Source organism: Mustela nivalis (genome assembly GCF_964662115.1).
Source record: "Mustela nivalis genome assembly, chromosome: 2".
NCBI lineage: Eukaryota > Metazoa > Chordata > Mammalia > Carnivora > Mustelidae > Mustela > Mustela nivalis.
This window is the reverse complement of record NC_139021.1, coordinates 140,542,641-140,564,607: the sequence shown is the minus strand read 5'-3', so window position 1 is coordinate 140,564,607 and position 21,967 is coordinate 140,542,641.

Here is a 21,967-nt window from a genome sequence, read left to right as displayed (position 1 = left end):
TCAGAGTTGTCTCAAATCAAGACAAGGAAGGTCTGCCCTTTAAGATTCTCACAGACCAGTCATTAGATTTGGGCTGTGCCGGAAAGAGGGTGGAACTGGGGTAAGACTCCTCCCAGACCAAGAAAATTACCAGAGAGCAACACAGCTACAATTTGTCTGCCTTCAACTTCCCAGGACTGGGGTAGGGGCTCATTCTGAAAGGGGCCTCTGGGCAGAAAACCCCATCATCCACCATGTCGTGTTAGACCATGCCACATATTTTTGCCTCATATTTATACCATAGCAATTTCAGAATCTCAAAGAGAGGAGCAAAACACATCAGAGTTCATGGAAAGTTTGTCTACAATATAGATACCCTAGTCATAGCCCATGTCATAAGCCAAGCAATATAACTTTAAGAATACAGTAGGAAGACTGTCCGGTTCACAAGAATTCTGTCAGCAATTGATGATCTGGGCACAAACAGTTGCCTCCCCTATTATGAGATCCTAATAACACAACAGTAAAGGAATTCAGAGTGGAATTAACCTGTAAAGGGAAAAGGCAGAGAAGAGTATCATTGGTACATGGAAGTTAAGGTCAATTTCTGGAAGACAAAAAAGGGAGGAAAATATATTTATATTTGAAAACAAGGAGAGGAAGTCAAAATGCAGATATACAAACTAGAGAATAGAGGGGATAATTCAAGATCTGCATTTGATACTCTCCTGCCAGGCCCTGAACTCTCCTGCCAGGCCACCACAGACAGACAGAATGAGAAGCAATATAGTACCTATGCCTCAAACAAAACAAATGAAATTTGAAAAAAAAAAGGGGGGGGTGCCTTTTTCTCAAGCTATTAAAATGTTTACAGAGAACTAAGCTGGCTGTTTGTGAGACTAAATCCCCTTCTCCTGGTATTTGGCAGGCCTCCAGTTTGTGGCTCACTCCCACTAAAGCAAAACCTAATGAACAATCATCAAATAAATGAGAAAAACTGCATCAGAAAAAAACAGGTGAAGAAAAAGAGAGAGGAAACAAAATTAATGTGGAGGGGGAAAAAATCAATTTTCAAGGGAAAAATAATGAACCTAAAACCAGAAGACAAGGGCTTACTTTTTAGTGTCTCCAGATACTCCAAGAAGATGTAGAATCGTTAAAATAAGAACAAATGCTATAAATAAAGGAGAACTTGAAGAACTGGAGTTTGGGGAAATTAATGCTTCTGAAATCTGACTTTTAAAAATCAATGGAAGTGTTGAAGACAAAATTGTGGAAACCTTTAATAGCATGAGATGAAAGGCCAGAAGAGAAAATGTGAGGTAAAGATGAAGGAAATAAAGGAGAAATCTTAGAGATGATCAAACTGATAAAAAAAAATTCTAGAAAGTGAGGGGAGAAAGAATATGGAGAGGGCGGGAAATTATGAAGGGGATAATCATAGAAAATTTCCCAAAGCTACAAAAATACATGAATATTCAGAAGGAAAGGGAGGGCAGTTAAAGAAAAACAAACATAGACATCAATGTACAAGCTACCACAAGTCCAGGAGTCTGTCATAGGTAACACAAAAGGGGATGCAAGATGGCAGTGAAAACCTCCCTGCAAGGTCCTAATTAAAAAGGTATTAAACCTAGAATTCCACAAACAAAATATCAAAATATGCTGATAAAAAGGAGATATTTTTAACCTCAAAAGACCAGAAAATTTGCCTTGCTAGTATACATTCCTGAAGTTCTTTGCAGAGGCACTGAAGGAAATTAAGCTGAAAAGTAAGTTGAATAAACTGTGGAATACAAAATTCAGCTTTGGGAGGATAGCGGTGCCGTGGACCTGGAGAAGCAGCAGCACAGGCTATAAGGGGACTCAGGTGACTATGGGAGCATCTGTGCAAGAAGAAAAGTGGATCCTATGAAACAGATCATCTATTTAAGTAGCTTGTTAAATTCAGGCATGTGGCAAAATGTACATTTCTCTTTGTTCAAGATAACAACAAAGGCAAATAGAAATTCCAGGGAAAAATAGAAACTGTACAACAAAGTCATAACACAAATACGAGGGAACCCAAAATACAGTGCGATTTTTACATGACTGAAGCAATTTATACATTTCAATAAAAAGAAAATTCATTTGACCCTCACACTTAGAACACTTTCTTTCAGTGGGACAAGGATATGTTACAGATTTGCATTAGTCTTTCTGAATTTTTCATCCTATTTGGTTTTACAATTGTTATGGACTGAATGTTTGTGTCCCCCTCTCCAAAATTCATATGTTGAAGGTTAGTCCTCTGTGTGATGGGAATTAGTGGTGGGGCTTTGGGGAGGTGATTAAGTCATGAGTGTGGCGCCCTCATTAATAAGATTAGTGCTCTTGTCCCTTCCACTATGAGGGGACACCGCAAAGAAATGGTCACCTACAAACCAGGAAGTGGGTCCAGCAGACACCAGATCTGCTGGTACCTTGATCTTTGACTTCTCAGCCTCCACAACTGTGAAAAGCCATCTACTCTATGGCTTTTTATACCATTTCCAACGGATCATCTCTCCACCTGGTTCATTTTATGCTTCTGTCATCCAGTCTGGGAGATTTTTCAACAGTGTGACCTTTTAAGTAAGATCACCTAGTTTTGAATTTCAGCTTAAACATTTACAGGGTGTGTGACCTTCAGTAAGTCACTCCATGAATCTTGGTTTCAGTATTGTATATTAGGAATGATAACAATAATAACCATCTTCACCTTTGAAGGGGCATTGTGTATACAAAATGAAATAATGTATATGTATTTGAAAATGTCTTTTAAAATATAACATGAAAAAATACCCATTATATTAAAAGGCAAAATTTCAAAAAGCTGTATTTTTCACCTCCCATTCCTTCTGCTGTTTAATTCCATACAAAATCTTCCCAAGTATTTGATCTTTATTTGATGACTCTTCTACCAATCTTTCCACAGACTATAATACTCTTGCCATCTATTTACCATAAAACATTTTTTTAAAGATTTTATTTATTTGAGAGAGAGTGCACATGCCCATGCACAAGCAAAGGGAGGGACAGAGGGAGATGGAGAGGCAGAATCCCCACTGTGCAGGTAGCCTGCCATGGGCTTTCTATCCCAGGACCCCGAGATCATGACCTGAACTGAAGGCAGATGCTTAACCAACTGAGCCACCTAGATGCCCCAATATGTGTATGTGTGTGTGTGTGTGTGTGTGTGTATATATATATATATATATTTTTTTTTTTTAAACTCTGTAGAAAATTATGGTAAGCAGTCAGGTTTGAAAACATTGATTTGAATATTTCTGTATTCTTATGGAAGAGAATCAAGAGTGATGTGTACCTAACAGCTTAATGTATATGACTCTTACACATGCATAAAACATTTCCATGCCTATTATTTTACTTGAGTCTGATGCCAGATGAATGCCATAGATAAATACACTTTTCCATTTTACCATTCAACTGAATGCAGAGGCAATAAGTGATCAAAGATCAGCCAGCTAGGAGGTAAGAGAATCACAAGTCAGCTCTTACTTTGATTTTAGGCCCACTTCTCTTTCCATGGCACTAGATTCAAGCTCTTATAACTTCCTGTCCATCCTGCTTTCTTATTCCTCATTCCCAACATTCCTGCTATCAATATTCTTTGGAAGCCCATGTCTTATAAAGTATCTCTATTTGGGGTCATGCTCTAGTTGAAGGTTCAGGTTTTTCCTTGTCTGGTGTAAAATTATGACTCAGCACACCAGACTTATACTCACCAACACATGCAATGGTTTTATCCTTTCACTTATGGATTTTTGCCCTTAAAAATCTTTCCCTTAGTTCAACACAATCTTTCATCCTCTGATTATCTTTTTGGGTGTCTGCAGAACAGTAGAGAAGACCACACATGATGTGGATTGTTGCTTACTCTCCGTCCTCATCAAGACCCTCTGTGTCACTCCACAGTCCAATTCAGTTTGTGTTTTACTCACTCTCTAATACCTAACACTTCAAAATTTATCTCACTTCCTAGTCATTCTTCAACTTACCATCAGTAGGCTTCTGTCTTGATGATACCACTGAAGGTCCTCCTAAAATGAACCCCTCATACCCAAATCCAGTGAGTTGTGTTCAGTTCTGGCCTATTTGACCTCTTCATGGAATTTTTTATATATTTTTTTTAATTTATTTTCAGCATAACAGTGTTCATTATTTTTTCACCACACCCAGTGCTCCATGCAATCCGTGCCCTCTATAATACCCACCACCTGGTACCCCGACCTCCCACCCCCCGGCCCTTCAAAACCCTCAGACTGTTTTTCAGAGTCCATAGTCTTTCATGGTTCACCTCCCCTTCCAATTTCCCCCAACTCCTTTCTCCTCTCTAACTCCCCTTGTCCTCCATGATATTTGTTATGCTCCACAAATAAGTGAAACCATATGATGATTGACTCTCTCTGCTTGACTTATTTCACTCAGCATTATCTCTTCCAGTCCCGTCCATGTTGCTACAAAAGTTGGGTATTCATCCTTTCTGATGGAGGCATAATACTCCATAGTGTATATGGACCACATCTTCCTTATCCATCCGTCCGTTGAAGGGCATCTTGGTTCTTTCCACAGTTTGGCAACCATGGCCATTGCTACTATAAACATTGGGGTACAGATGGCCCTTCTTTTCACGACATCTGTATCTTTGGGGTAAATACCCAGGAGTGCAATTGCAGGGTCATAAGGAAGTTCTATTTTTAATTTCTTGAGGAATCTCCACACTGTTCTCCAAATAGGCTGCACCAACTTGCATTCCTACCAACAGTGTAAGAGAGTTCCCCTTTCTCCACATCCCCTCCAACACATGTTGTTTCCTGTCTTGTTAATTCTGGCCATTCTAACTGATGTAAGGTGATATCTCCTTTTGGGACTTCATCAAAATCTCCGTGGAATTTGATCCTAGAACATTCTTTCTTGAAATTGCCTCTTTCCTCCATGTAATTCTCAACCAACTATCTTACTTAGGTCTATGTAATTTTTTCAAGTTTTTATCTTCTTCCTGGCCAATAGATAATGATGTTTCCTGAGGAATCTCTAAGGTTTTGTTCTTAATCTCTTCTTACTCTATACATTCTCCCTGAAAAAAAAAAATCACCCACTCCTTTCACCTCAAACATCCCACCATATGCCAATAAAACTTGCATCTATCACTATAAGAGGGTGAGGGGATTTGGGAGCGGATATAGGAAAAAGATATGACCATGAGGTTGTGATAGCACAGTCTTTATTTGGGAGATATTTTGGTAAGTTTGCATGTGGGGGATGTCTCTCAGAGCATGAGACCACTGGAAAGGAGGTCAAGGGAAATCTGAGGAAAAGAAGGATCAGAGAGGGGGCTTATATGTCTAGATGATTTATCTTCGCAACACAGAAGGGAATCACTGGGCCAGAGAGCTCCAAAGAGCAGCAACAGCTTGGGGTTTTAATAGCACCAGGGGTTTTATCTATCTATAGCTAACAGATGTTGGATGCATTTTTGTAAGGTATGCAAAGCACGCAAGCTCTAAATCGCTAGAAATCTGCTTGTTTGGTTTATATTTAAAACAATTGGATGTGTAAAAATTTCAGTTTGGCATTGGCAGGCTTTTGAGCTAATGGGTCTCAGCCTGCTGTGAAGAAATAAACAACCCAGGGCCAATATACGGAGACTATCATTGGCTCATGGATGTAACAGTAACTCAGATTCCTGGATGAACTCCAAGAACCTCAAAACTAAACCCAATATCTTTCCACTAAATGTAAGGTTTTTTTTTTTTCCCCTATTCTCTCTCAGTGAAAGGAATAGTGTCATTAAAGCTAAAGCAACCCACCTATCTGTCCTGTACTCTAATGCATGACTATTTTATATTTAATTAATTTTTTTTTATTTTTTTATAAACATATAATGTATTATTAGCCCCAGGGGTACATGTCTGTGAATTGCCAGATTTATACACTTCACAGCACTCACCATAGCACATACCCTCCCTAATGTCCATAACCCCTCCCTCCCGAGCCCCCTCCCCCCAACAACCCTTGGTTTGTTTTGTGAGATTAAGAGTCCCATGACCATTTTATTAACCATACTCTCTACATCTTTTACATCCTCTCTTCATCAGTTTCCATTGTCAATGTCTCAGATCATGGCTTCTCCGTATCTTGCCTAGATTACTGTCAAGAGTCTCTTAACTATTCTTCCTCTCTCTAGTCCTACTATTGCCTAGTGTATCCTTCCCCCCCCCATCAAGATTATTTTTCTGAAACTAGAATAGGATAATGTCCATTCACTTGACTAAAACTCATTTTGTTTTTTAACTCTCCATGGCCAGTGGTTGGCAAACTACGACCTGCTGGTTAAACCCATCCCTAATACAATTTTACAAGAGTGAAGCCACTCACAACCATTTACGTATTGTCAAAGGCTGTTTTCCTGCTCCAGTAGCTGAGTTGAGTAGTTATACACATGACCATATGGCTCACAAATGCAAAAATATTTACTCTCTGGTCATTTACAGAGAAGGCTCACCAATCCCTAGTCTACAAAGTAAAGTTCAGAAGCTGGGTGTGACATACAAGCCTTTCATAACGGGAGCACTTGACATCTTAAGTTTATCCTACCCTGTATCCCCCTTTACAACTCTCCATCACAGCCACGTGAAACTGCTGGTGGTTTCTAGAATGTACCAGAATGCTTTATTCTTGATGCCATGATTCCTTCCCACTCCTTCTGCCCAGTACATATTTCCCATACTTATCCATTTGTCACTCTCCTACTCATTTCTAAGATTCAAGGGCTCTTCTGTCAAGCATTTCCTAAATCTCTCCCAAAGGAGCAATGTATTCTCCTTCCCATATACTTTACAGACCTTGGTCATAGCACCAGTCCTCTTTTTTTCCTCATGTTCAAAAGTGATTTTAGTCTACCCATATTCAGGTGACAGTTTGACCACATAGACATTTCTACATTTGAATTCCTATTCCCTCAATTTGGAAAGCACTATGCCATTGTTTTCAGGAAGTCTGATGCCAGTCTGCTTCTTGATACTTTGGATACCACAGTCTTTGATAATCTTTTAAAGTTCCTTTTCCACCCCTGTTTTTTTTTAATTAACTTTATATTTTAGAACATTTTTGGGTTTACAGAAAAACTGACTTGAATGCAAAGCAGAGCATTCTTATACACTCCCTTCCCCACACTTCTACTGATGTTAACGTCTTGCATTAGGGAGGTACATTCATTAGAATGGATGAAACAAACATCTTTATTATTTTTTCTTTATTTTATTATTATAGCTTACTAAAGCCCAGAGTACACTAGGATTCACTTCTTGTTCTGTACATCCTGTGGGTTTTCACAAATGTAAAAGTGACATTTACCCACCATTACAGTATCATACAGTTTCATTGCCCTAAAAATCATCTGTGCGCCACTGATTCATCCTTCTCCCCCTCCCCCACAAACCCCTGCAGCCTGACCTTTTTACTGCCCTCACAGTTTAGCCTTTTCCACAATGCCATAGACTTGGAATCTTACAGAGCATAGACATCACATTGCTTCTTTTTCCTAGTGATATGCATCTAACTTTCCCCCATGGCTTTCTGTGGCATGATAACTTACTTCTTTTTACCACTAATATTCCATTTTATGTATGTACCAGAGTTGGTTTATCCATTCACCAATGATATTTATAGCAGCTGAATAAAGCTGCTATAAATATCCATGGGCAGGTTTTTGTGTGGACATATTTTCCTCTATTTTTGGAAAATACCAAGGACTGTGATTGCTGGATCGAAGAGTATGTTCAATTTTGGAAGAAATTGCCAAACTTTCTTCCAAAGTGGCTGTACCATTTTGTATTCCTAGAAGCAGTGAATGAGAGTTCTAATTGCTCCACATTCTTGTCAGTATTTGGTGCTGTCGTTGTTCCAGATTTTGGCCATTCTAAGAGGTGTATTTGTTTTAATTTGCATTTTCCTCATATGACATCAATCATCTTTTCATATGCTTATTTGAATAAGCATCTGTATACCTCCTTTGCTTATGTAAATACATAAGCATGTGTATACCTGGCTTGATGAGGTATCTTTTCACCTTTTCTGCCCATTTTTTAGTTTGATTGTTTGATTTCTTATTTTTGGATTTTACCAATAGCCTCTTACTGTTATAATGATCATTATTAAAATTACCAATAATGAGGGGAACCCTCCTACACTGTTGGTGGGAATGCAAGCTGGTGCAGCCACTCTGGAAAACAGCATGGAGGTTCCTCAAAATGTTGAAAATAGAACTGCCCTATGACCAGCAATTGCACTACTGGGTATTTACCCTAAAGATACAAACGTAGTTTGTATAAACCCGAATGTTTATAGCAGCAATGTCCACAATAGCCAAACTATGGAAAGAACCTAGATGTCCATCAACAGATGAATGGATCAAGAAGATGTGGTATATATACACAATGGAATACTATGCAGCCATCAAAAGAAATGAAATCTTGCCATTTGCGACAACATGGATGGAACTAGAGCGTATCATGCTTAGCGAAATAAGTCAAGCAGAGAAAGACAACTATCATATGATCTCCCTGATATGAGGAAGTGGTGATGAAAAATGGGGGCTTAAGTGGGTAGAGGAAGAATCAATGAAACACGATGGAATTGGGAGGGAGACAAACCATAAGTGACTCTTAATCTCACAAAACAAACTGAGGGTTGCTGAGGGGAGGGGGGTTGGGAGAAGGGGGTGGCATTATGGACATTGGGGGGGGGGGTATGTGTTTTGGTGAGTGCTGTGAAGTGTGTAAACCTGGTGATTCACAGACCTGTACCCCTGGGGATAAAAATATATGTTTATAAAAAATAAAAAATTTTTAAAAAAATTACCAATAATGAGACAAAACATTTTTGAGTCCTTATAAAACACTAGATAATGTTTTAAGTATTTGACAAACAGTATCTCATGTAATCCTCGTAACAACACTATTATTGTATCTAATTGTATCCAGGAATAACTGGCTAAGAGAGATTCAATGATTTCTAAAAGATCACATAGGAAGTAGAGACACCTGGGTGGCTCAGTCGGTTAAATGTCTGGCTTTGGCTCAGATATGATCTCAGGGTCCTGGGATCGAGCCCTGAGTCTGGCTCTGCATTCCGGGGTACCCTGTTTGTCCCTTTCCCTCTCCCCCTCTCCCCATGTGTGCTCTCTCTCTCTCTCTCAGATAAATAAACAAAATATTAAAAAGAAAATCTCATAGAAAGTAAGAAATAGGTCCAGAATTGCAGCCCAATCTTTGAATCTCCAGAACCAGATCCTTAACCAGTGCAGGAACCCCTTCCCTTCCTTTCACAGATGTGACAGGTCTGCTGCTTCCGGTTAAGTGAGGAACATCCAAAAGACAGAGAGTAGCTGCTGGCTATAAGCCTGGATGGGAACACAAATCAATATAACAATCGATATATCTGTATCTGATCTGACTAGGAACTTGAGGTGGGAAACATATCTACCTCTAAAGAAAAGCAAAAAGCCTGGGACACCATTCTTCATTCTTCTGCTTAAAGTATACTACATTGAATGGTACTTTTTTCCATTTTAGAGAAATTAAATGTTCTCCTACAGCCAAAGAGACAATAATTTAAAGATTTATTTATTTATTTATTTATTTATCTATCTGAGAGAGAGCACTTGCACCAGCAGGGTTGGAGGAATTGCAGCAGGAGAGGAAGAGACCAAGGCAGAGAAACAGACACCCTCACTGAGCATGGAGTCCCAGGCTGGGCTCCATCTCAGGACCCTGAGTTCATGAGGTGAGCTGAAGTCAGATGCTTAACCCACTCAGCCACCCAGGAGCCCCAAAGAGACAATGGTTTAAAGTGTAAGGGTGCTTTCCCTCTGCCAAGTTACTAATGGATGAATTAATACTTTTCAGTCTGTGGCCAGGCTGGTGATTCAGTCACTCTTGACCATTCCCTAATGCCCCTCCTCTCATAGGCAAACAAGAATGGAGAACAAATGCTTAGGTATATGTCAGGTCAATTTCACTAAGGAAATCAAGTCATTTCCTCATCTATACCATGGAATAGAATATCTCTAAAGTCCTGTCCCCATATCATCTTAAGTTTCTCTAGAACAGAAACCATGCCACACTCATCACTGTATATTGCATGCTCTAGCTAGCTAGCTCATATAAAGAATGCTGCATGCCTAGACCATGCTCAAACATTTTTATTAAAAAGCTGAACTGAAATCTTGTGAAGAACTGAGGCAACTTACCCAAATATAGGCTCTGTATCCTTGACCAAAAAAAAAATAAATAAATAAAAATGCTGAACGGAGGGCGCTTGGGTGGGTCAGGCAGTTAAGCGGCTGCCTTCGGCTCAGGTCATGATCTCAGGTTCCTGGGATCTAGCTTTGCATCAGACTTCCTGCTCAACAGGGAGTCTGCTTCTCCCTCTGCCTCTGCCTCTGCTGCTCCCCCTGCTTGTACTCTCCCTCCCTCAATCTCTCTCTCTCTCTGGGTCAAATAAAAAAATAAAGTCTTTAAAAAGAAAAAAGCTGAACTGAACTATTCATAACCATAATACAAGGATGCTATGTATTGGCATTTTCTCAGTCAATAATAATAACAAAAACAGTAACTGGAAAACATAGTCCAAATTTAAGGGGCATCTAATTTAATGCAGACATTATGGACCACGTCAGCTAAAAGTTCTCATCAATTCTTCTTTCAGCCTCTGACTTAGCAACTAAGGAAATATCGAGGAAATTGAGATCCCACAGAATTGTCCAAAATTATGAAGTTCTGTAAAATAGATTCAAATCCATGACCTTGTTTCTTTTAATTTTTTTTTCTTAGCTTAAGAAGCAGAGCTTCATTACTCTTTCTCTGGGTAGTATCCACTCATAACAAATATATCCTTAATCTGAAATGTCCCTTACCCCTAAAAAATTGAATGGGCCAGAGTCACCAAATAAGGAACCACTAGTGCTCTCCTGATTAAACTTTTCTATTGCATAGCCCTTCTTAAATTACATACTTATTTGTGATTTAAAACCAGTCACATAGAAGGTGGACAAAAAAAAAACAAAACAAAACAGAAAACTCTACTAAGGATTTTGTAACTTTCAGGATTTGCTCAATTCATAAGTTTCTATACCATGATGTCAGTAAAGTAATGCCTACAAGAAGTGATGGTAACCAACATAAGTCAACATTTTAAAGTACATTCCTAATAGTAAATGCAGAATAATTTCTATATTGGTTTTTCATGCCATAGCTTCATATTTTTAAATTTCTTTTGTTTTAAATAAAGAAATATTGTGGTCAAGATACTGTCTTTTATTTCTCACTAAAGATCCTCAAATACACTGTAGTTTTAAAGACCGAAGTTCATTTAATGGCGCTTGAACCTATAGACTGCTCATTGTCAAGGCAATACTTCCTGGCCCTTGTCTTTGCTGGGCATGAAAGAACAATGTAATTACCTGCCTCTGAACCATTGGGTTCCTTCTCTTTTGTGTCTATCATGGCTAAGGAGATGATCCAGCTCTGACTGCTGAAGTAAATGGACCAAGGGTGGCAGCACGCTCGAGCTTAACAAGGTGACAACAGCCTCTCCATCTTTCCCACAGTTGTTGAGGGAGCCCAGAAAGCCCAGAAATCCCCACTTCATACACTCTCCTCCTAATAGCAGAGCTGTGAGCTGGAGGCACTGGGGTGGACTGGGGGAGAAGGGAAGGTGGCTAGAAGTGGTGGTACAGGGGAAATGCCAGTGAAAGCAAATTTAAAAAAAAAAAACTGTTTACATGCATGGACACTCTCTCAATACACGTCAGGAGGGAAGTTAATAGGGAGCTATTTGGTCATATAGGAGATGCACAACATGGACCACATGTGCACACACCCCCTCCTTGTATTTCAAATATATCATATCTTTTTTTATAACCTATTTTCATCAACTTAACAATGTACTGTTAGCATGTTGGCATTTCCATGGTATTTTTGATGCCTACATGGTATTTCATTATACCAATATACTTGTCTATTTAATCAATTCTTTATTTGCTAATTTGGTTATCCAGTTAGGGTGTTTTTTTTTAATTTTTATTTATTTATTTGACAGACAGATCACAAGTAGGCAGAGAGGCAGGCAGAGAGAGAGAGGAGGAAGTAGGCCCCCCACTGAGCAGAGATCCCAATGCGGGGCTCGATCCCAGCACCCTGGGATCATGACCTGAGCCAAAGGCAGAGGCTTTAACCCACTGAGCCACCCATGTGCCCCATGGGGTTATTTTTAAATGCTGTAAGGAATAGAAATGTGAAAATACACTTTTCATATTTTAAAGATTCCAACATTTCAAATAATCTCCCTAGATAAAAAGTGGAATTATTGGTGAAAAGGTAATAAGCATTTTTGACAATTGTTCACATATTGACATGATGCTGGGCAGGAAAGTTTACAATCTACAACACAGAATGTTAACACCTGGGTGGCTCAGTGGGTTAAGCCTCTGCCTTCCGCTCAGGTCATGATCTCAGGGTCCTGGGATCAAGCCCCACATCAGGCTCTCTGCTCAGCGGGGAGCCTGCTTCTCCCTCTCTCTCTGCCTGCCTCTCTGCCTACTTGTGATCTCTCTCTCTCTCTCTCTCTGTGTCAAATAAATAAATAATCTTTAAAAAAAAATTAACACCAGCCGGTTTGACATATTGACACTGAGAAATCTTGGAATGGGTAAAATTTTGTTTAAATTTTGGCGAGAGTGAACAAGATTTCACAAATTGAGTCTTTGTATATCATATTTTTGTTAATTCCCTCATTGTGACTATTGCTAATTCTCCACTGGGTTTTAGTCTTTTATTCATTGGAAAAGACTCTATATAAGATTTTTTCAATAACACCCCACCAAAGAATTTACAGCAGTACTTTGCCAGTGTGTAGTTTGTCTCAAATTTTTTTTTAATTTTTTATTTTTTATAAACATATTTTTATCCCCAGGGGTACAGGTCTGTGAATCACCAGGTTTACACACTTCACAGCACTCACCAAAGCACATACCCTCCTCAATGTCCATAATCCCACCCCCTTCTCCCAACCCCCCTTCCCCCAGCAACCCTCAGTTTGTTTTGTGAGATTAACAGTCACTTATGGCTTGTCTCCCTCCCAATCCCATCTTGTTTCATTTATTCTTCTCGTACCCACTTAAGCCCCCATGGTGCTTCAGGATATGGATTTTTATGTGGTCAAATGTATTAATAACTCCTGTAAGATATAGGATATATTTTCCTCCTCTCATTTTAGACTTAGAAATTCTGCTGCCACCAAGAAATTACACAAATAAGCATTTTAGGTCTGTGTTATACATGGAATTCATTGGTCAATCGGGAATCCTTTCTTTTTTTTTTTTTTTTTTTTTTTTTTTGGTATAACGTGAGATATGGTTCTATCTAAAAGCATCAGCATTTTCAGGATTTGGAAATGTGCAATCTCTCTAGACTCATTTATGAAGCAAACTAGTGTTCTGTTTTGCATCATACGGGACACGTCATTTTTACTAGTTTTGTTCCTAGGAGGGAAATGAGAGGAAAAAACATATTAAGTAAGGTATTTTTAAATGCTTCCTGTTCCCTTCTCAGTTAAAGGATTTCTCACTCCGTGTTCTCTCTATGTCATTGATGAGTTTTAAGTCTAGATTTAGGAAGAAGGAGAAAGTGACTTGGGGAGTACAAAACTAGATAAGAAGAGAATCCAAGAGAAAAAAAAATAATATCATTGTTTTTGATCCCAGTTGGATCTTATAAGGTGAAGCAGACATGAGAAGGAAATTGTTAGAAGTCATCTCTCATTGCCTCTGCTACCATCCAAGGGAGAAAATGGTGGAGGCTGGGGGAAGGCAGTGATTTAATGCACACAGGTAAGTATGGGGAAGTCCAAAATGTTGGACAGCAGCAACCCAGTTTACACTGTGAGAGAGACCTTCCCATCAGCCAATGCAAACACAGTTTAAGCCCATGGATGAGCGGATGATGAGACTGAGGCAGTGCTCTTGGTTTCCTACAGCCTGAATGCACATGCAGGACACCTGGGTTGTCCCTGAATCCATGAGGGATTACAGAGGTACTAAAAGGGTTGGTAAACCAAAAGAAACCTGACTTTAGGCAAAGACTCCTCAAGATATGGGGAATTTAAAACCAGGGGCAAATAATGTAACTGTTGACTAGAGAAGGTAACTCATGACATCTCAGAAAAGCAGATGCAACCAGTTACGGCCCTGAAGTCACCACCGAAGGATCAGTCCTGGTTGGTCATCCCATAACAGTTAGCCACTGTGATCCAAATACCATTGTGTAGATTCAAGGAACCCTCTTCTTCTGTCTACACAAAGTTGTATCATCTAAATCATCCCCATAAATACCACTAGATGTGATCTTGGAAAAGGAAAGTATGGGAATAATCATTTGCCGCGTCATCCAAGCAGAGACTAATTTTCTTTAAAAGGCAGTTTAAATTATTGGAAAGAACACAGATTATAAATTTGGACTAAATACAATTATTCCCTCCCTGTATACCTCCCTCCCACCCAGTGGAGTGGAGGATGGGAGGAGCTCATGCAGAAAATGAGGACAGTTACAAAGGAATAAACCCTAAACTGTCTTGTAGATACCAGTTAATGAGATTGAATTTGTTAGACTAATAGACACATTGTGCGCACACACATTCCTTCCTTTTCTTATTTCCAGTTGTTATAATAACATACTTTCTTAGAAGAGAAGAAACATTCATTTTTGAAATCTTAACTAGTTTTCCTGAAAATTCCCTTGCAACTATATTTTTTAATACACTTCAAAAGCGGTTGGATCATTTTACATAAAACATTGCTCCTGTGTTTTTACAGTCACAATGTACTTGGCAAATCTGAGTTTAACCAACACAAGTTTCTTTCATGTTGGGCTGCCATTATTGGTAATTCATATTTAAGAAGATCTTCCCAAAATTTTCTATATAGAAATTGTGTTTCAGAAATGAAATGGACAAGATAAGAGAAATATAAACATTTTACCTCACATCTAGGTGTGATGCAATTCCATTTTTAAAAGGACATACAAGCCAACCCATTTCTGTTGAAAGAGAAAACTAAAACTTAATAGATCATTCCAAAGGACTTAATAAATATAAGGCAACTTTTTCCCAGGCCCTTTCTGAGTCATTGCTAAATGGATTTATTTCATCTTGAATTAGACTCAAAATTGTCCTCAGATATTAACAAAAATAAAATTAAGATGATAGTGAGGTTGAAGAGCTCACAGTTATGAAGCACTTTAATAGGACAGGCACTTTAATGCCTTATGGGAATCAAATGTTCAACAACCCTTTGAGAAGGTGCTCATACTTATTTATATTTTAATAATTCTAGCAAACTGGGACTCAGGGAGGTAAATCTGCTTGCCCAGGACTGTGCCTAGGGAATGGCATATCTGACATTCCAGCCCAGGTCCTCCAAAACCATAGTCCATATTTGCCTTTCTGCTTTTGTCCTTTGAACATGTTTGAGTTTACGTAGCACTGGAAGCAGTGTACTTCCACGATGGGAAACCTGTGTCCATATCTTACCCTTGCCAGGTGTTTATTGCATCATTCTAAGCAAATAATCTGTTACATGGCCTGAAAAAGAAAGGCTGTCCTGAATATTGAATAAATTTCAATTTCTTCCTCTAAAAAAATACTATAATATACCTCACAGAGGTATTTTGAGGATTTCATTAGGAAATATCTGGGCAATACAGAATATGATATTTTCCACATACAGCCAGGTCCTCATAAATTATAGCAGTTATTGTTAATTTTCTATATTTAGAACCATTTCAGTTTTACAGCTCTGCCTAGGTATAAGACAATGCTAGCCTTCCAGAAGTAGGGCATAAAGCAATGACTGTATCCTTGCTGGAGACATTTAAGTGCACAGACAACGATAAACAAAAGCACGATGCTTCTAGCAAGGGGAGCATTGCTCTGTCTGTCCCACCTCATTTCCCACGACTTCCCAATACACCCAATCCATATGTCCTTCAGAAGCCTAGGGGTCTTCCTGGACCACATTCCTTTTCTTCCTGTTCTCGTTACTCATCTGGAAATGTTCATCTTTTCTTAGACAAAATCTTCTCGTGGCACAAGTCATGGGGCTTTGAGAAGAGCATTGGTATGGAATCAAGATGTCACCTGAGGACCCACCACTGCCTAAACCCACCAAAGAAGTTCAGGATACTTGGTGCAGCTCACCCAGGCTCAGTGCCCATATGGGTGAAAGGACCTTCCAGGTCTTTTTTCTCTAAACAGTTGCTACTTAATAATTCAGCTCAACTCCTCCATTAGACTTCTTGGAACAATTCTCCTCACACTAACAGTGTCCTTCTCCCTGATCCCAATCTGTGTAGAATCAGAATCTAGTGTTTTGTTTTTGTTTCGTTTTTAATTTATGACACATTTTATTTTTATTAATAAAATTCCATGCATGAAGATAATCAACATTTTGTACAAATACAGTGACATGATTTCTAAAAGGTGTTGGAACAATTAAAATAGTTGAATACTTCTATAAACATAAAAAAAGGAAAACCAATAAAGTAAAACTTTGCTCAGTGGAACCCAACTCATTTATAATTTATAAAAATCTCACAAATGCTGGCCTTGAGTTAGTAACTCTTCTTGTCTTTTAAGACCATTAACAGAATCTAGGGTTTTAAACAGTCCTCTCTAAATGTTCCCTACAGAGCTGGCCTATAATTCATTAGCCCCTCAGGCTATATCAGGGCAGGAAGACTGTTCTCTCCAGACCAGAGTTGGTTGCCACCCAGAGTTCTCAGAAAGAAAGTCCAAAAGTAGAGTATTCCAAGGTGTATGTAGCAGAACTTCACCTTCCAGTACTGGGATCAATTGTTCACGCCACTCATAGCCACTAGCCCCAGATGCCTGCCAGGGAGTATGGTGACACAAACCCATAGCACAGGTAATCACAGCAGGCTCTCACTTCCTATGGATCTCTCCATCTACACAGAAGAAAATGCATAAATCGTCTTAACAGAGTTTGAAAACCAGCTGTTTTGTAAAAGACATTCAAAGATTTTTTAAGTGTAAGAAGGGTTAGAAATCCATGTGTGGCCTCTTAGTGGCTGTAAAATCTTTGGCAAGTTATTTTATTTTTATAAGCTTTAATTTTAAAAGTTTAAAATGAAAACAGGAGCATCAATGTCCAGTGGAGGAGGACAATAAATAGGATGATATGGAAGATAATGCATATGAATCAGCCAGCTTGTGGCTGTCCTTTAAGAAATCAAGAAGAAGCTGCTACTGTGACAATTATCTTCTCAAAGTCCCCAAGGGCTCTCAATTTTAAGTGAACGCAGAGAAAAAATAATCAACCCCCAAGTGCTCAGGGTTTTGTCATTTAACGGAAAAGAGTGTTTTCTCAATATCTTTCTAGCCTAGGACATTTCTTTTGCTTCACACACCATCTCTGTCCTAACCGAGTATATTAATTCCCTGTTGTCACTATCTAATTAGCTTCACCGAATGGCTGAAAACAACACAGATTTATTCTCCTACATTTCTGGAAGGCAAAAGTCCCACATGGTCTGACAGGACTGGCTTCAGTGTACAGTTGCCCTGGTTGCTTCTGGAGGCTTTAAGAAGAATGTTTCTCTCCCTTTTCCTATATTCCTTGGCTTGTGGCCACCTCACTCCACTTTCAAAGTTTACTGCCCTGGTCTTGGTTTCCATCACCACAGCCTTCTTTTGGGACTCTCACTTCTCCTGCACCCCTCTGATAAGGACCATCGTGATTATATTGGACCCAAATAAATAATCCAGGATAATCTCCCCACCATGACATTTAACTTTAACTTAATCAATCTGCAAACTCCTTTTGCCGGGTTAGGTAACATTCACATCTTCCAGAGATTAGGATGCCGACATATTTCGGGGCCATTTACTCAGCATACCATACCAAGTTGCCATGATGATTGTTTACAGATTCAGTCCTGCCATTCTCCCTAACATGAACTTAGCCCAAAACAACACTGGAGTTGACCAAGAGGACTATGAGTACAAATTTCCTCAGAAAACACATATTTCTCCATCAAAGTTACTCAAATTAAAACATGGGGCTCGCACTATTGGGTATTTACCCTAAAGATACAAACGTAGTGATCCAAAGGGGCACGTGCACCCGAATGTTTATAGCAGCAATGTCCACAATAGCCAAACTATGGAAAGAACCTAGATGTCCATCAACAGATGAATGGATCAAGAAGATGTGGTATATATACACAGTGGAATACTATGCAGCCATCAAAAGAAATGAAATCTTGCCATTTGCGACAACATGGATGGAAGTAGAGCATATCATGCTTAGCGAAATAAGTCAAGCAGTGAAAGACAACTATCATATGATCTCCCTGATATGAGGAAGTGGTGATGCAACATGGGGGCTTAAGTGGGTACGAAAAGAATAAATGAAACAAGATGGGATTGGGAGGGAGACAAACCATAAGTGACTCTTAATCTCACAAAACAAACTGAGGGTTGCTGGGGGGAGGGGTTTTGGGAGAAGGGGGTGGGATTATGGACATTGAGGAGGGTATGTGCTTTGGTGAGTGCTGTGAAGTGTGTAAACCTGGTGATTCACAGACCTGTACCCCTGGGGATAAAAATATATGTTTATGAAAATAAATAAATCAATTAAAAAAAAAGAAGAAGAAGAACAGAAAAAATAAATAAATAAATAAATAAAAATAAAAAAAAAACATGGGGCTCCATTTACTGAATCCACACATCCATGTGCTTTCAGAAGCCAAAAATTTTTGCAAATATCTCTAATAAAGGACAGGAAAGCATCCAGTAGCACATACCAGCAGTGGAACTACTCTAGAAAGCTTTTGAAAAAGTTCAGTTGCACAGACTCTAAGCACACTGTTAGCACAGAGATAAGACCCTACAAACACCCACTGTCCGTCCCCTCATTGGGCTCATTTCCAACAGCACATGCTCATGAAATTATGCCTGGGTTCTAGTAAGACATGAGACAATTGGGAAAGAAAAGAATAAAATGTAAAAGAAGGTCATTATGGCATTTATGTCTTTATTCCTTTTACTGTTTAAGCAGAAACTCTTAGATAAGCACATACATATAATTAGCTTGGGTTGAGAAAACATGAAGTGATGTCAAACCAGACATTTTACTTCCTCTTTATTTTTAGAGTCAATTTTTAAAAGTATTACCTCTAGCACTCTTCCTGAAATAACAAAATAATTTTACTGTTGAGTGTTTTATGATTATTCAAGCTTATTCTTTCCATATTCCTTTGGCTGTGACACCAGAGGAACACTGTAATTAAAAGATTCTTCATGATATTTGAGCTCTTAAAAAAAACCAAAAAACAAAACTGACTATATGAAATTTCAACTAAAATATCATATTTTTCAAGCATTATAAACATTTATAGACAGTTTGAAGAGTTATCTTATTTATTCAAATGTCCCAACTACACCAACATAAAATAACAATTCCACATTTCTATTTTTCAAAGCATTGGAAATTGCTATGGTGGAAAGATTGACATAATTCTTCCAGCAAGGGGGTTCTAATATCAGATACCATTCAAATTTACAAGACCTAATATTTCACTAAATTCAAAGTGTGCACATGTGTTGTCATCTAATTTACATAGTAATTCTTCTGCATCTCATTGTGAATAATCTCCTCTCAAAATAAGTTTGTATTGTTAAGTCTCTAGAAAAGCATTGTTTATGCATTCATTTACTCATTCAATCATTTAACAAATATTTATTGAGTGCCTACTCCATGCCAGACCAGGCACTGAGCTGGTTGCTGGAGACAAAGCAATGAACAAAATTAATAAGCTTAGTTCCCGTTCTTCAGAACAAGTTACATGTTGCTTATTCCTCCTCTCATTGCCTCAAATCCAATCTGTAGTAGCATAAATAAAAACAAAGTTTGCAAAACATATAAAATTAAATCACTGTATGTTTTTGCTATTTTGAGCTTAATGAACTCAACATTGAATTATGTATATTAAGTCTAGATTACCAGTCTTTTTTTTTTTTTAGTGCACTTATAAAATTGCCTCCTCAAGACATGTGTTATTACAAGAGCAACAGGATGAAATCAGCTCAAAATCTCCCATAAAAAAATAATAAAAATTATGACCATAGGACTTCTCCTGTCTTGGCAAGTATTGAAGAGGCCAGGAGAGTAACTACCAGAAATACCTGTATCTCATTCCCTAGGTAGCTACACTGGCAGTTAGAAGGCAGAAGGCTTGGGATCCAGTCCCAGAGAAACAGTGTGACTTCTTTATTGTCCAAGTCTGGGCACATAGAAGAGTAAAGGAGAGACTAACGCCAGGAAAACAGGCATAAACTAAGACATACAGTCACCCCTGGATAAAACACTTAACCTCTTTGGCTGTTCTTTTACCTGCCAAATGGTGACCATGACATATACGTTTATGAAAACATGAAATAGAAGAGGCACAAAAACTCCTTTCAAAGCACATAGAGCTACCCAAATTGTGGTTTTCCTGTTAATAAAAAAAATTAATTTTTAATGTGCTCTGTGAGTTGACTCTGAGGAATTAAAAAATAGAGAGATACTACAAACCCAGGAGTTACAGTGAAACCGCAAGAAACACCCTGACAAAGTTATCAGGACCTCTAATATCTTACCTTAGCTAATCAATTAGTAGCACTCCTCCTTCTAACCAGAGTCCTTTCTCCAAAAGAACACGTGAAGTTGGGGAAAGGAGCACCACAGATGGAACAAGAAGCCTGCAGCTCAATGCGGCGTAAACCAAAGAAAACACCCGTGACAAACAGGCATACCACATTGCCTGCTAAAACCTTATTCATCTTTGGGGGAATTTCTCAATCTGCGGCTGGAAGTCTGACCTAGAATGTATTTTATCTGAAGAGAACAGTACAGTAGCTCTTCTGATAACGGTCAGTATTTTTCCTCCCCATACAACATTTGGTTTTCTCCTAGGACATGCAAAAAACCTAATGACTTAAAGCAGACATAAAACATTTACTTCTTTATTAGGAAGAGAAAAAAAAAACACATGATACTGACATTGACATAATCTACAAAATCAGGATAAAGCATTGCATAAATGGACTCTCTGTTACGGTGTGCTGTCATAGTGGAGTTTTCCAGTGTGAGAAGGCTTGACAGGAGTGAGTAGAAGACATGGTTACAAAGGAAACTGGAAAGGACTCTCTAGGGAGGTAAACAAAAGAAATGAAAGAAATTAAATAAAATAAACACTAAGTTATACAGAGAAAATGATGGAGAGGAAACTAAGTCTCCTCTTCCAAAATCAAAAACATTCCTATTTGTAACCATCAGTTTTCTGACAATCTGCAAGGCTGCAAGGATTTATATGGCCTCTAGGTTTGTAAACTAGAAAGGACTGAAAGAGATCACAACAGGTGCACCAGAAACACCTCTCAAGGAAATTGGGTCGTCAAAGTGGGAGAACCTCACACCCCTACAGTTTTTTTTTTTTTTTAAGATTTTATTTATTTATTTATTTATTTATTTGACAGAGATCACAAGCCGGCAGAGAGGCAGGCAGAGAGAGAGGAGGAAGCAGGCTCCCTGCTAAGCAGAGAGCCTGATGCGGGGCTCGATGTGGGGTTCCATCCCAAGACTTTGAGATCATAACCTGAGCCAAAGGCAGAGGCTTTAACCCACTGAGTCACCCAGGTGGCACCCCCCAACTACAGTTCTTTTTTTTTTTTTTTATTTGACAGAGAGAGATCACAAGTAGGCATAGAAGCAGGCAGAGAGAGAGAGAGAGGAGGAAGCAGGCTCCCTGCTGAGCAGAGAGCCCAATGCGGGACTCGACCCCAGGACCCTGAGATCATGACCTGAGCTGAAGGCACAGTTTAACCC